Source organism: Mixophyes fleayi, chromosome 6 (genome assembly GCF_038048845.1).
Source record: "Mixophyes fleayi isolate aMixFle1 chromosome 6, aMixFle1.hap1, whole genome shotgun sequence".
In the NCBI taxonomy this organism is placed as follows: Eukaryota; Metazoa; Chordata; class Amphibia; order Anura; family Limnodynastidae; genus Mixophyes; species Mixophyes fleayi.
Window position 1 is genome coordinate 51,338,601 of NC_134407.1, and position 12,667 is coordinate 51,351,267.

The following is a 12,667-nucleotide window of genomic DNA, read 5'->3' on the forward strand; positions in this document are numbered from 1 at the left end:
TTACACTATACTATTCTATAGGATTACACTAAGATACAGTACACTACACTACAGAATATATACATTATACTACAGAAAACCTACACTAAGCTACAAGAAAGGATTCTATGCTACAGAAACGTTCCCTACACTGCAGATAAAGAATCGGACCCAGGATATAAGTATCATTAATATATATATTCATAAAGCTATAAGTGTATTTGTAATGTGAATTTAACTATTTATATACATATGACTGTGTAGCTATTGTCTGATATCTGCGATAGTTAAATCAATATTATAAATACTCATTCTTATCAAGGATACATATGTAAATCAAGGATAGTGTAAGGAAAAGGTGGTGAACCTAGGGTTAATTTTATATTGATATACTATGTTATGTTGAACAACGTTATGATATATATGTGAAATGTGAATACAAGCTTTTCTATGTTAACAGTAAAATACTTTCATTTAAATACATACATATGTTGTGAACATTGGTTATTTATAACGAATATATACTGTGAAGTACTGCTGAGATACAGTGATTATTGGATAAATAGTTCTGTAAAGCTTGCGTTATTTAGTATGGTCAAAAGACTGAGTAAGGCAACACTGTGTAAAGAAAAGTGCACAAAAGTGTGAGTTTTATAGCGAGTGTATCTAAGAACAGAATAAGAGGATAGCGTGCGCATGTAAGGCGCGACCACAGATTCTTTAACAATCGGGCACTTCTGTCCTCATAAAGATCATTGGAACACATCAGTGGCATATTTCCGGACAAGACGATACCTCCCTTAAACAAACAAACAAACAAACAAACTTCTTCTTTTATATATATATATATATATATATATATATATATATATATATAAGATATATGGTATAGCACTTGATTATATACTGCACGTCCGTGCAGAATACTGTGTGGGATGTAGACAATATTAGGAACAGGTCTCTTATGTAATATAAGCCTTCGATCATAGATGTAGCTATCGTTTAACATCTTCTCAGACAGTTCGGTAAGAACGGCACGAAAACCGAAGTTCCAATCCACGCATGCGCAGTAGCGCTTTGCAGGCGGCCAGTCTGTGCCCTACTCCTTGTCACCACTAGACCACCGGATATAATACAATAGAGATAGGAGACGGAGCACCTCCTATCAACACAGGATTCGTTCAATACCTATGTGGACAATAAATTTGCAAAACAACAAAAACTATATTGAATTAATGTCACCTGTTGATAAGTATTAATGATAAAACAGTAGAGGAAAAAATATATATTTTTTCTCTATCCCCAATGAAATTAATTTTTTAGGGGGTTCTTAATGTCTACTGAACATAAAATACAATTTTATAGTTGCTCCTGATTGTAAACACATGTTAAAGCATGCATAGGAGGCTGTCCTAATTTCTGATCAGGACTAGCTCCGTAGCTGGAGCAAGACATACGGCAGAAAAACAAGTCACTTTGAGATGCCCAGAGGTTGATTTGGATGTGTCTGCCTGCACTACAGTTTTGCACACCCGTACTGTACATTGATTATGGCCAAACGCCCCTTGCCGTCCCGTTCACTCCCTGAAATTGTAGGCTGTAGTAAGTGTTCTTTGTGTACAAAGATGGAGCACACAGGGCTGTGTTTACTGGTGTACAGTCCGGTTCTGGACATGCACGGAATGATTTTGCACACGATGCACTCAAAATCGGCAGATACGTACCTTAACGAATCAAGCCCATTATTTGTTTGTTGTTCCTGTGAACATTTTGATTAGGGACACACATTTGTTGCCTAGAATTTATTTCATATTATTTTTGGAATTTAACAAAGTGCTTAATCAGAATTTGCTGACCAAATATGGTTGGTACAGGGACCTTACAAATTATTGTGTAACAAACCTTAACTAACTTACATGTTACATATTTTACACATAGTTACGCAATAGGTTATTCAACATTATTACCTAATAGCCACGCGTCGTCTCCTTCTTGACTGTGTGATAATCTACGCCATATGCCTGATTGCTTCATAACAAATGAATCATGGGTGCTGTCTGGGAATTTAGCAGCCGGGATGCAATGAGGAGTCACCAGAACATTGATGGAGTGAAAATGTTTTCTATTCCAAAAATTAGATTCATTTTTTCCCATTGGTATCCAGGCAAAAAGTGTACCCTCTACTACCCCTATGAAGTGCGAGAACCCAGACAGATAACTGATTTGATATTTCATTCACACAAGGGATTCTGTCATGGTAACATTAAGAAAAGAATCTCTGTCACCTTACTCTGGTGGACAGATTCCGATGGCTGGAAGCAGGCTGATCAAAGAGGAGTTCCTGATGAAGCTGGCTGAGAAGTGATCCCCGAAGCTGCTGAGAAGATGGTTTCAGGAGAGTAGTTTCCAATACAGCAGAAGGTCGGTAGGGAGACTTCCAAGGAGTTTAGACTGTAGTGAATCCAAGTGTCCAGAACTAGGTCAGTGCAGGGTGTACCAATGTCAGTAAGCACAGTTCCAAAGGGTCGGTACATGATTTAGCAAAACTTAGTAAGCAAAGTTCCAGAGGGTTAAAATGTCCAATTATTCAGAGCCAGTTCAGTACACGATATGACAAAGTCAGTAAGTAACATCCTAAGAAGCTGATAGCTTCATACCTGATCCAAGAAGTCCAAAGGCAAGGTCAAAACATAAAAGTATCAGATACAAACGCTGGATATTAACACAATTACTTAGCAATGCCTGTATGACAGAGGGTCCCTTTTATAGTAGCGGTAGGCGCTTCTTGATGACCTCAGCAGAAAACCTTCAGAAGGAATGGAAAGTTTTATATATGCGCATAACCGTTCTCAATTGTTGCCAATCAACGCAGGAAGCTGGATGTGACTTCCGATGGAGAAGAGCCTGGACGAGACAGGCGAAGGCTGAAGATTTGTAGAATGGGCAAGCCGTAAGAGTCTTGCCCTAACAGGTAAGGTGCCGTATGTCCGGATCGGGGATGGCCATGCCGCTACTGTAGTCCCTGTCGGTGAGGACAGATTCCCATGACAGATAAATGAACTGATTGATGCGCAAAAGGAAGGCTTGCAGCACCACCATCAGTACACGACTAAAGGAGGGCAACAACAACTGTGCTGTAGAATGAGTCAGACACAAAAATGGAACCCAGCCAGTAATGTAGTCAGCAGTGGAATTGATGGTTGGATGTTGACCAGGATGATATGAAGTGAGAGCCTATAAACGGTATAGCATCTCGGCACCCGAAATCCCAATGAGGCTAACACGTGGCCTGAAGACAGCCTAGACTGGTGATGGTATGGAAGCTACTGGCTTCCTACTTACTAATTTACAAGGCTTTGAGCACAAAAATAATTTCTGTGTTCATTTCTATATTTAATATTAACCAATGTACATATCACTCAAACTATCAAGCTGCTCAACAATTTATGTCATGGTTCACAGCCTCTGATATATGCCAGTGAGACCTCTCAATATCCTCCCCAGCTTGGCTCTGAGGTTACAACTACACTACCAATTATTGTCCTATTATAGAAGTCAAGTGTGACTTTATATGATTGTATGACTTTTTAGCTTACATGCTTTTCATGCTGTTGCTTCTGTATGACAGTTTGAACGTATCTTCAGTTATATTTCTGATGCAAGAAAATCACTAGACTCAACAACGAAACGCAACTCCTAACATGTGAGTTATTATTAATCGCATGCAACTCCTGCAATACCACTAAGTTGAGTAAATGTCACAAATAGAGCAGACTTTATTACAATTACAGTACTTTTACAGGATTTTTTATGTGACTAATTGCACAAATATATACATACACTTAAATCACTTGATTATGCTTATCCTGGTAGTGTGCAGTACAGTAAAGAATACGGAAAGCGAATAAAGAGAGGGTATTTTATCAAAAGAGCCTTAGGGCTAGATTTATTAAGCTGCGGGTTTGAAAAAGTGGGGATGTTGCCTATAGCAACCAATCAGATTCTAGCTTTCATTTATTTAGTACCTTCTACAAAATGACAGCTAGAATCTGATTGGTTGCTATAGGCAACATCCCCACTTTTTCAAACCCGCAGCTTAGGAAATCTAGCCCTTAATCTTTACCAGGAATTGATGTTTATTTTTTAATATAATGTGAAATATTAACACTCATAAGGAGAATAAGTTTTTTTTTGCATATCCACTTTTATTTATTACATTGTTTATTTTAGATACAACAGTAGCCTACTGTGGTAAAAATAAGTATTTTTCATGTTCATTCTTGAGTAACTACACCATTTGCCATAGGAAAAGGAGAGCTAAAGTGTCTGCTATGTTGTCCGGGACTAGCCACATGGATGGTGAGATCTGAAACATCGAAGATGAAGAAACATTATTCTTTGTCTCCTCAAAAAGTTTGAATGATTACAATAAAATTATAAACTTGATCAGAATAGCTGGCCACATATCTATTTTTATTATGAAACAATAACTAACATATTATTTTAATACCATTTGTTGAAGGCATCGCAAACAATATAAGTGAAAGTTACAGTTTAGTAATAAAAACAAACATGCAACCAAAAACAGAGATCGGTCTGTAACTGAAATACAAAACATGAATACAAACAGAAGCTGGCGATACAAGTTTTACCAATGATATGGGGAGAGGGGACAAGGTGAGAGAGCCAAGTGGACTTGGGAACAGGGTTCTGGACAAAATAGGAAGGAAGGGGGGATAGGCCACGTGGAAGATATAGGGTATTGGAATAGATTTGATTAGTGCTACAGAAAGACAGGGACCAAACTTTTATTTATAGATTAAGAAGAGGTTGGGTATGAAAAGAGGCCCATGGGGCCCATACTTTGTGAGATTATACATGGAAGCTTGTCAGGATGCTTGATATGTGCTCCATATGATATATGTACCACACATGACTGCAGAACAAGATGACAGTAGGAGGAAGAGGATACTTTCATGAGGCTGTTATCTGGAATGTGGCTGCACCCACAATGTGCCTTACCAAGCTATAGGTGTGCTTAGGGAAATCTGGTATAGGTAATTGAAGCAAAATATGTTTAGGGGACCTGCAAACTTATAATAGTGGTGGCTATGGAAATAACTTTCTTCAAAAATGGTTAAAGTTTAGGGAAGCTCCACCAGATGTACGGGGAAAGATCCTGGCTGCCCACAATTCCTCCAGCAGGCATCTAAGACACTCAGTAAAATATTCTCTTTGATGCTGACATTAATGGAAGACTTTACCCTCATGTATGTCATTACACTTCTCCATATCCAAGGATTCACCGAAATCAAAGGTCCTTTTCACCATTCAAGATAACAAGGAGAGCATTACATAGCATGGAGATGAGGCCTTTGGAGGTGTGACCTGAGAAGCAGAGGTTTTCAACTGCGGAGGCCTATTTGCCCAGTAGGCAGGTCTTGAGTGGAAGAAGTGACTAACCTGCAGGTACTGGTAGGACTGCCCTTTTGAGGAGCCTATAAGTTACCCAGATAAGAGAATTGGGGGAAAAATTGCCTGTCCTAGCAATGTTGTACGGAAGGAGCACTCCTGCCATAGACCACACAAAGGACATGTGATGTGGAAGGCATGGTGGGAAAGCTGTTTTGCGCCAAAGTGGAATAATAGGGAAGGGATAAGGAGATAGGTTGGCCATTCTGTTACAGCAGGACCAAACAGCTAAGGAAAGGTGGATCACAGGATTCATGCGTAACAACATGGGTCTCAGCATCAGAGGTAACCACAGAAGAGAACATATCGGAGAGCTACCCATCACTGCTGAAAGAACATATTTTTATATGAATTGCTTTCTACTGCCTTGAAAATTTTTCGATGCCTCAGCATATAGTCCAATTACTGCACTGTATAACATGATAATTCCATAACAATTCAACAGTGCTAATGGCCTGTAGAAAGAAGTTATCATTAAATATCATATGCTGTCTATTTTCAGTTTTCAGCAGATGCAAGTTTGCATGAAATGTGTTTATTAATGAGTCCCTCCTTAATGAAGAAATATTTCAGGAAGTAACTGAAGGTTGGGGGAAATGTGACAAAAATTAGCTTGTTGTGCAGAAATAGACGCCCTAAAATGTGGGAGTGAGAGCTGCAGATCAGGTCATCTGGAGAACACGGGAATTATTAAGGGAAACTCTTAAAAACTTGCTGAAGTATTGGAAAGTACAGATCCTCCTACTGCTCCTGTAACTTTGGATTCTTTATTCACTGAAAAGTATACACATTACTTAAAGGAAAACCAAACAGAAAAGTAGAAGGCGACAACTTTCACTTTAGAACACTACAATATGTTGGTTTCTGTCGCCTACTGCTTACTTTCATATAGGTACTTTTGTATGAGGTGCAAGTGCATTTAAAAGTCTTGATTACACAGTGAGATGCAGACTTGAAGTAATCATCTCACCTGGGTCCTATATATGAAAGAGATAGGGCTTCTCCAAATTTATCAAAGCACCCCAGCCGGTGATAACTATTGCCGAATCTCTCTGGTGAATACTTTTTAACAAGGACAGTGACCGTACGAGTACCAACGAAATTCTTCTATCACTATTTAAGGAAAGCATTTTTTGTTATTGGAATATATTAAAACATTTTTTTTCCCATATATTTTTTTATTAAAATATCTGGCTTCAGTTCCACTGAAACCAGATATTTTAATGGTAAATTGTGGAAATAACATTTTCTGCTGCGCAATAGAAAATTTATGTTATCCATACACCATAATAGATAGACTGCGCTCAGGGGCAGGCTGGGCTGGGGGGCACCTAGGATTGCTGAGTCTTGCCCCCGGGCTAAAATTTGCCAGCCCTCCCCTAGACTCTGCTGGTCCTAATTGGCCATGCTGAATAATTGATATGTGTGGGTAATCAAAGTGAAGAGTTGGCAACCCTTATTTGTCCTCATATACCTCTGTGCCAGGCCACCAATTCTCCCAGTCATCTCTGAGGAACCCAGCTGGGAACACACACACCAGTGGCATCAGTACAGCACCAGTTACAGAAAAGTCATTTAAATTACCAATAGACAACTATATATATATATATATATATATATATATATATATATATATAGTTAAAAAGCACTGTTAGTAAAATGATATGAACTCCTGTGCTTTGCTAAATCTTATGGGCATCTCTACTATGTTGGCTGATTAAACATCATAGTGTAGCTGTTACAATGATATGGACATCTCGGCTATAGTCATATAGGAACCACTGCTTGCTTAGTATATTAGTATACAAAACATGTTTGTCCCTGCTGAATGGAACATAATTATATGCAAGTTTCACTGAGACTGGAGATTAGAGAAGAAGTTTGACTGCTACCCTACCTATGGATTGCTTTGAGTTTAATCTGGCTTTGATTCTATACCATTTCTCATAAGCTTGTTCATGTGTTTGAGGGGATGGAGGAATTCCAGACATTTTCACTGATCCAGTTGTGTTTAAGTTGGTGCGGTTATATAAACCTAGGAGAAATACTTTTTTTAAGACTGTCATATAGAGAAGTGAGTTTGACGAAGAACAACTGTACAAACGGAAATCCTTTAGATCAATTATTTAGATCTTTGTCATTGTAGCAGAAAGCAGAAGTATTTCAACACTCTTATTTTCCTGTGTAACATCTAGTGGGCCCATTATGGATTCTGAAGTCCAAAATGGGCAATCATAAATCATGTCAGGGATGTTTTATAACTTTTATTTTGATAAAATATGTGACTAAGTTTAGATATAAAACAATAGTTATCATCATCAGGATCAATTCGACTCCACATCCCAGTATAGGAGCTTGCAGATTCCCGTTGTTACCATACACACAAGTTTAACCTGTGTCAGTTCAGAATATATTTTGTTTCCAATCTCATGTTCTCTGTTTTTCCAGGTTATCAAGGATGTAGTTGAGGGGGTGGGGGCATTGTTTTTTTTCCTATAAAAAGAGGTAGCAGTCCACTTTCTTGCATATATGATAATTTTTGGGAGAATTCAGATACAGGATCAAATGCATTCTGGAGGCCAATTCCTGAAACAATCAAGCTAAATCCCCACAAAGGCCTTTGCAAATGTATGCAACATTAGGTGATAACTTGAACATATTATCTGAGTCGAGTGAGCAGGGTGAACAGAAGGTGAGTGTTATGTGTGTGCAGGAACAGAGTACTATAAGAGCACTTACGTGCAATTCTCTGGTGAGATAGAGGCCATTGTGTATTTCTAACAGAAGCAAAACATTTAATGATTCAGCCGATTGTTACACTTCAATGCAGAAATCACAGCTAAGGAGCCCGGAATATGGTGAAACACACAATGTTTAATGCTGGAAGGTACAAACCGAATGATGTAGAATGAGGATTGCAGGGAGATGCAGAAAGCAAATACCAGGAATACGGCTGATGTAGGTAAGCAGGTAATATGAAGAAATCCCAGGGAATGGGTAAACCAGGAGCACAGCAACATGGCATGGCATGGCACGGTACAGCACAGCAACAATGGGCAGCACAGGAAAGAGAGATAGGCATGTAGAAATAGGGAAAACCCAGGTGCAGGAGATAATTGGTGCAGCTAGGTTAACTCCTAAAAGACAGATAAGCAAAGCACAATAGCAGCACCTCTGGTGGATCAGAGGTACTGTGATAATACATTCAGAGAAACACAATAAAGTCCAAAACAATTCCATAGGCAGGAGCTGCTGAGGTGAAACAGCATCCTGACACAATGCTGCATAGGAAGCCAGGCAGATCCTGACAGTACCCCCTCCCTTTAGGGAGCATTCTGGATGCGCATATTACCAAAAGTGGTTTAAAGTGTCTGAGGCAGAGTCCACTAAGGGGAATCCGGCATGCATGTCCTCGTCTAAGGTTGGAAAGGCGATGGAGATCATGCCAGAGAGAAATTGAGACACCACAGACCCGGTTATCTTCTTTCGCCCTTTCTTTTTTTTTACGAGAATTACTTGAAACAGCAGCCTGTACTGAATGAGTGGTGCACAGTGGTAACTCTTGGCTTGATGAGATAGGTGGTATTGCCGAATGTACGGAGGCCCCGCAAAATGGCATAGCGGGAGATGTTGCAAACTTGTCAATTACTGCCTCAGTAAAGGATTGCAAGTCGGAGGATGGGATGATCCGTCTCAATAAATGGGTTTACCCATTCCAAAGCTTCCCCTCTAAAATGCGATATTAGACACAGTACCTGCCTCTTAGGGTCATTAATGAGGCTAGGTACGGAGGGAATATGCAACGCACAAAACCTCAGAAGGGCACTAAGGTGGGAAAGGTGCCCCTCAAAGAAAGGTGATGGCTGGGACTTGGCACCCTCGGCAGGAGGCTCAAACTGGGCAGCACAGTGAGAAGCCTCAGAGTGTGCAGCACAGTGAGAAGCCTCAGAGCGGGCAGCACTGTGAGAAGCCTCAGAGCAGACAGCACTACGTGTCAACTCAGGCTGAACCAGGTAAGTCAGCAACTTGGGCTCAACTGTCAGCAATGTTTCTGGAGCGGACTGGAGAGAAAGGGCCCCTTCTGGAATGGGCTGTAGATGACACCCTCTCTGAAGCAGGCTGTAGCTCAGGAACAAATATGGCGGCTGGCGACTCGGAACTGGAGGCGGCGGCTGGCGACTCGGAACTGGAGGCAGCGCGGTGGCTCAGTGATTAGCACTTCTGCCTCACAGCACTGGGGTCATGAGTTTGATTCCCGACCATGGCCTTATCTGTGTGGAGTTTGTATGTTCTCTCCGTGTTTGCATGGGTTTCCTCTAGGTGCTCCAGTTTCCTCCCACATTCCAAATACATACTAGTAGTTTAATTGGCTACTATCAAATTTACCTCAGTCTCTCTCTGTCTGTGTGTGTGTGTATGTTAGGGAATTTAGATTGTAAGCTCCTATGTAGCAGGGACTGATGTGAATGAGTTCTCTGTACAGCACTGCGGAATTAGCAGTGCTATATAAATAGCTGATGATGAATAGCTGATGATGGAGGCGGCGGCTGGCGTCTCGGAACTGGAGGCGGCGGCTGGCGATTCGGAATTGGAGGCAGAGGCTGACGACTCGGGAGCAGTGGCAGAGGATGGAGGCTTAAGACCGGAGACAGTGGCAGGAGACTCAGGACTGGAAGCAGAGGCTGGCACCTCAGAACTGGATAGCACCTTGGAGCTGGAGACAGAGGATGGCACCTCAGGACAGGCGTCAGGGACTGGCACCCCAGGACAGGTGGCAGAGGCTGGCACCCCAGGACAGGTGGCAGAGGCTGGCATCTCAAGATAGGCAGCCGGAACTAGCACCTTGGGTCTGTCCGCTGAAACTGGTACCTCGAGACAAGCAGCTGGAACTGGCACCTCTCGACAGGCAGCGGGAACTAGCACCTCTGGACAGGCAGTGGGAAAGAGCTCCTCTGGATTGGTGTCCGAAACTGGCTCCACGGGACAGGCGGCTGGAACTGGCGCCTCAGAACAGGCAACTGGAACTGGCGGGCTAGGCCTCATCCCAGGGAGCAGAACAGACTGTAATGTGGAAACAGGAAGTGAAGCGCAAACAATTCCAGAATGAGGAAGAGAATATCACAAGACGGTTCTGTAGGGTGTCGTGGTCTGCGGAGAGAACAGTCTTGTAAAAAGTGTATATTACTGGCACAGTAGAGACATAATCTATTAGTTCTGCGCCGCCGCTCCTCTTCGGTCAGATGGGGGCGTGGACCACCTGTGAACCTGAAGTTGTTACACCATAGTTCTTGGTAAACAGTAAATTAGTAGTAGCATTTTTAAAAGACAGGTCTGTAGCTGAAGGTTGCATTGTCAGGAAAATGGTCACCTCCCTGCTGCTAGCATGTGCTCATAATAAAGCATGGAGCGAGGCCAGCCATTTTGGGTGATGACTTTGCAGAGAAAAATTAAATTTCATTATGAGTACTAGAGTATATGTACTACTGTGTATATATAATGTAAATACAGTAGAGAGAGAGAGAGAGAGAGAGAGAAAAGCAATTAGAATTAAGGATTAAATAGAGAATAGGGAATTGTTATGAATTCTGACACACACACACATATATATATACAGGCAAGCACACATTATATATATATATATATATATATATATATATATATATACATAAATTGTCTTCTGTTTTATGTACGATGTGTAAGATTGTTATTAAAATATTACATTATTGTACAAGTAAAGATTCTATGTCATACATATATATCTGCGTTGTGATTATGAATTTATAGTCTTGACACAAAAGATATTTTATATAGAAATCTGTGTGATACAGTAAATTAGATTTAAAGGACTGAAGTAGGCGTGTCATAAGAGGAAACCTGTAAATGCGTATTGTGATGTAACGAGCGTATCCAGGAGCGGAATAAGAAGATAGCGGGCACAATTATGGTGTAAATACGGGTTCTTTAACAACCCCCTTCTTCGAATTCTGACATCTCACCTGAATTTGAAAGGGATACATACCGGAAATCAAAACATTAGAGTAGTTGCTTTTGCGGATGACTTCTTATTATTATCTGACCAGTATCTAATACTACCGCCATTGATTTAAAAAATAAAAGAATATGCCATAGTCTTCAGATTCACTATTAACCAATCGAAATAAGCAGCGATGTCTTTAATTCCGGAAACCAAACCATCAAAGAGTAGAAACTATGGGATTAAGGTCTGGGGAGTTTCCTGGCCATGGACCCAAAATTTCGATGCTTTGATCCCTGAGCCACTTAGTTATCACTTTGCCTTATGGCAAGGTGCTCCATCATGCTGGAAAAGGCAACTTTACAAGATGGTCTTGGTGCGTGCTGGACATTCTTGGATGCCCTGAAACCTTCACAACTATTGAACCTTTCCCCTTGAAGTTCTTGATGATCTGATAAATAGTTGATTTAGGTGCTATCTTATTAGCAGCAATATCCTTGCCTGTGAAGCCAATTTTGTGCAAAGCAATGATGACTGCATGTGTTTCCTTGCAGATAACCATGGTTAACAGAGGAAGAACAATGATTTCAAGCACCACCCTCCTTTTAAAGCTTCCAGTTTGTTATTCTAACTTAATCAGCATGACAAAGTGATCTCCAGCCTTGTCCTCGTCAACACTCTCACCTGTGTTACCGAGAGAACCACTGACCTGATGTCAGCTGGTCCTTTTGTGGCAGGACTGAAATGCAGTGGAAATGTTTTTGGGATAAAGTTCATTGTCATGGCAAAGAGGGACTTTGAAATTAATTGCAATTCATCTGATCACTCTCCATGACATTCTGGAGTATATGCAAATTGCCATCATAAAAACTGAGGCAACAAACTTCGTAAAAAATAATATTTGAGTGATTCTCAAAACTTTTGGCCATGACTGTCCATTCATCCTCTTTAGGTTGGATATTGGCTGTTAGCATTGGAGGGCTCTAACTTTTTCCTTTAGTTTATCAATCATGTCTTGGGATTGGTTTAGATCAGTGTCATTTCTTTGTGCAGTTCCTCTTGAAATGTCTGAATTGGTTGAGAGCATGTTGAGCCATGAATTTTTGTGGCAGGTGCTCGAGGCAAACGTGTTGCTGTCCACAGGTTTGAAGAATGTTTTGGAATGAATACTGGAGTTTACAATGTGTAGACCAGCACAGTGGTTAGAATTGCTGCCTTGGGTTTGACTCTGACTAATGCCCT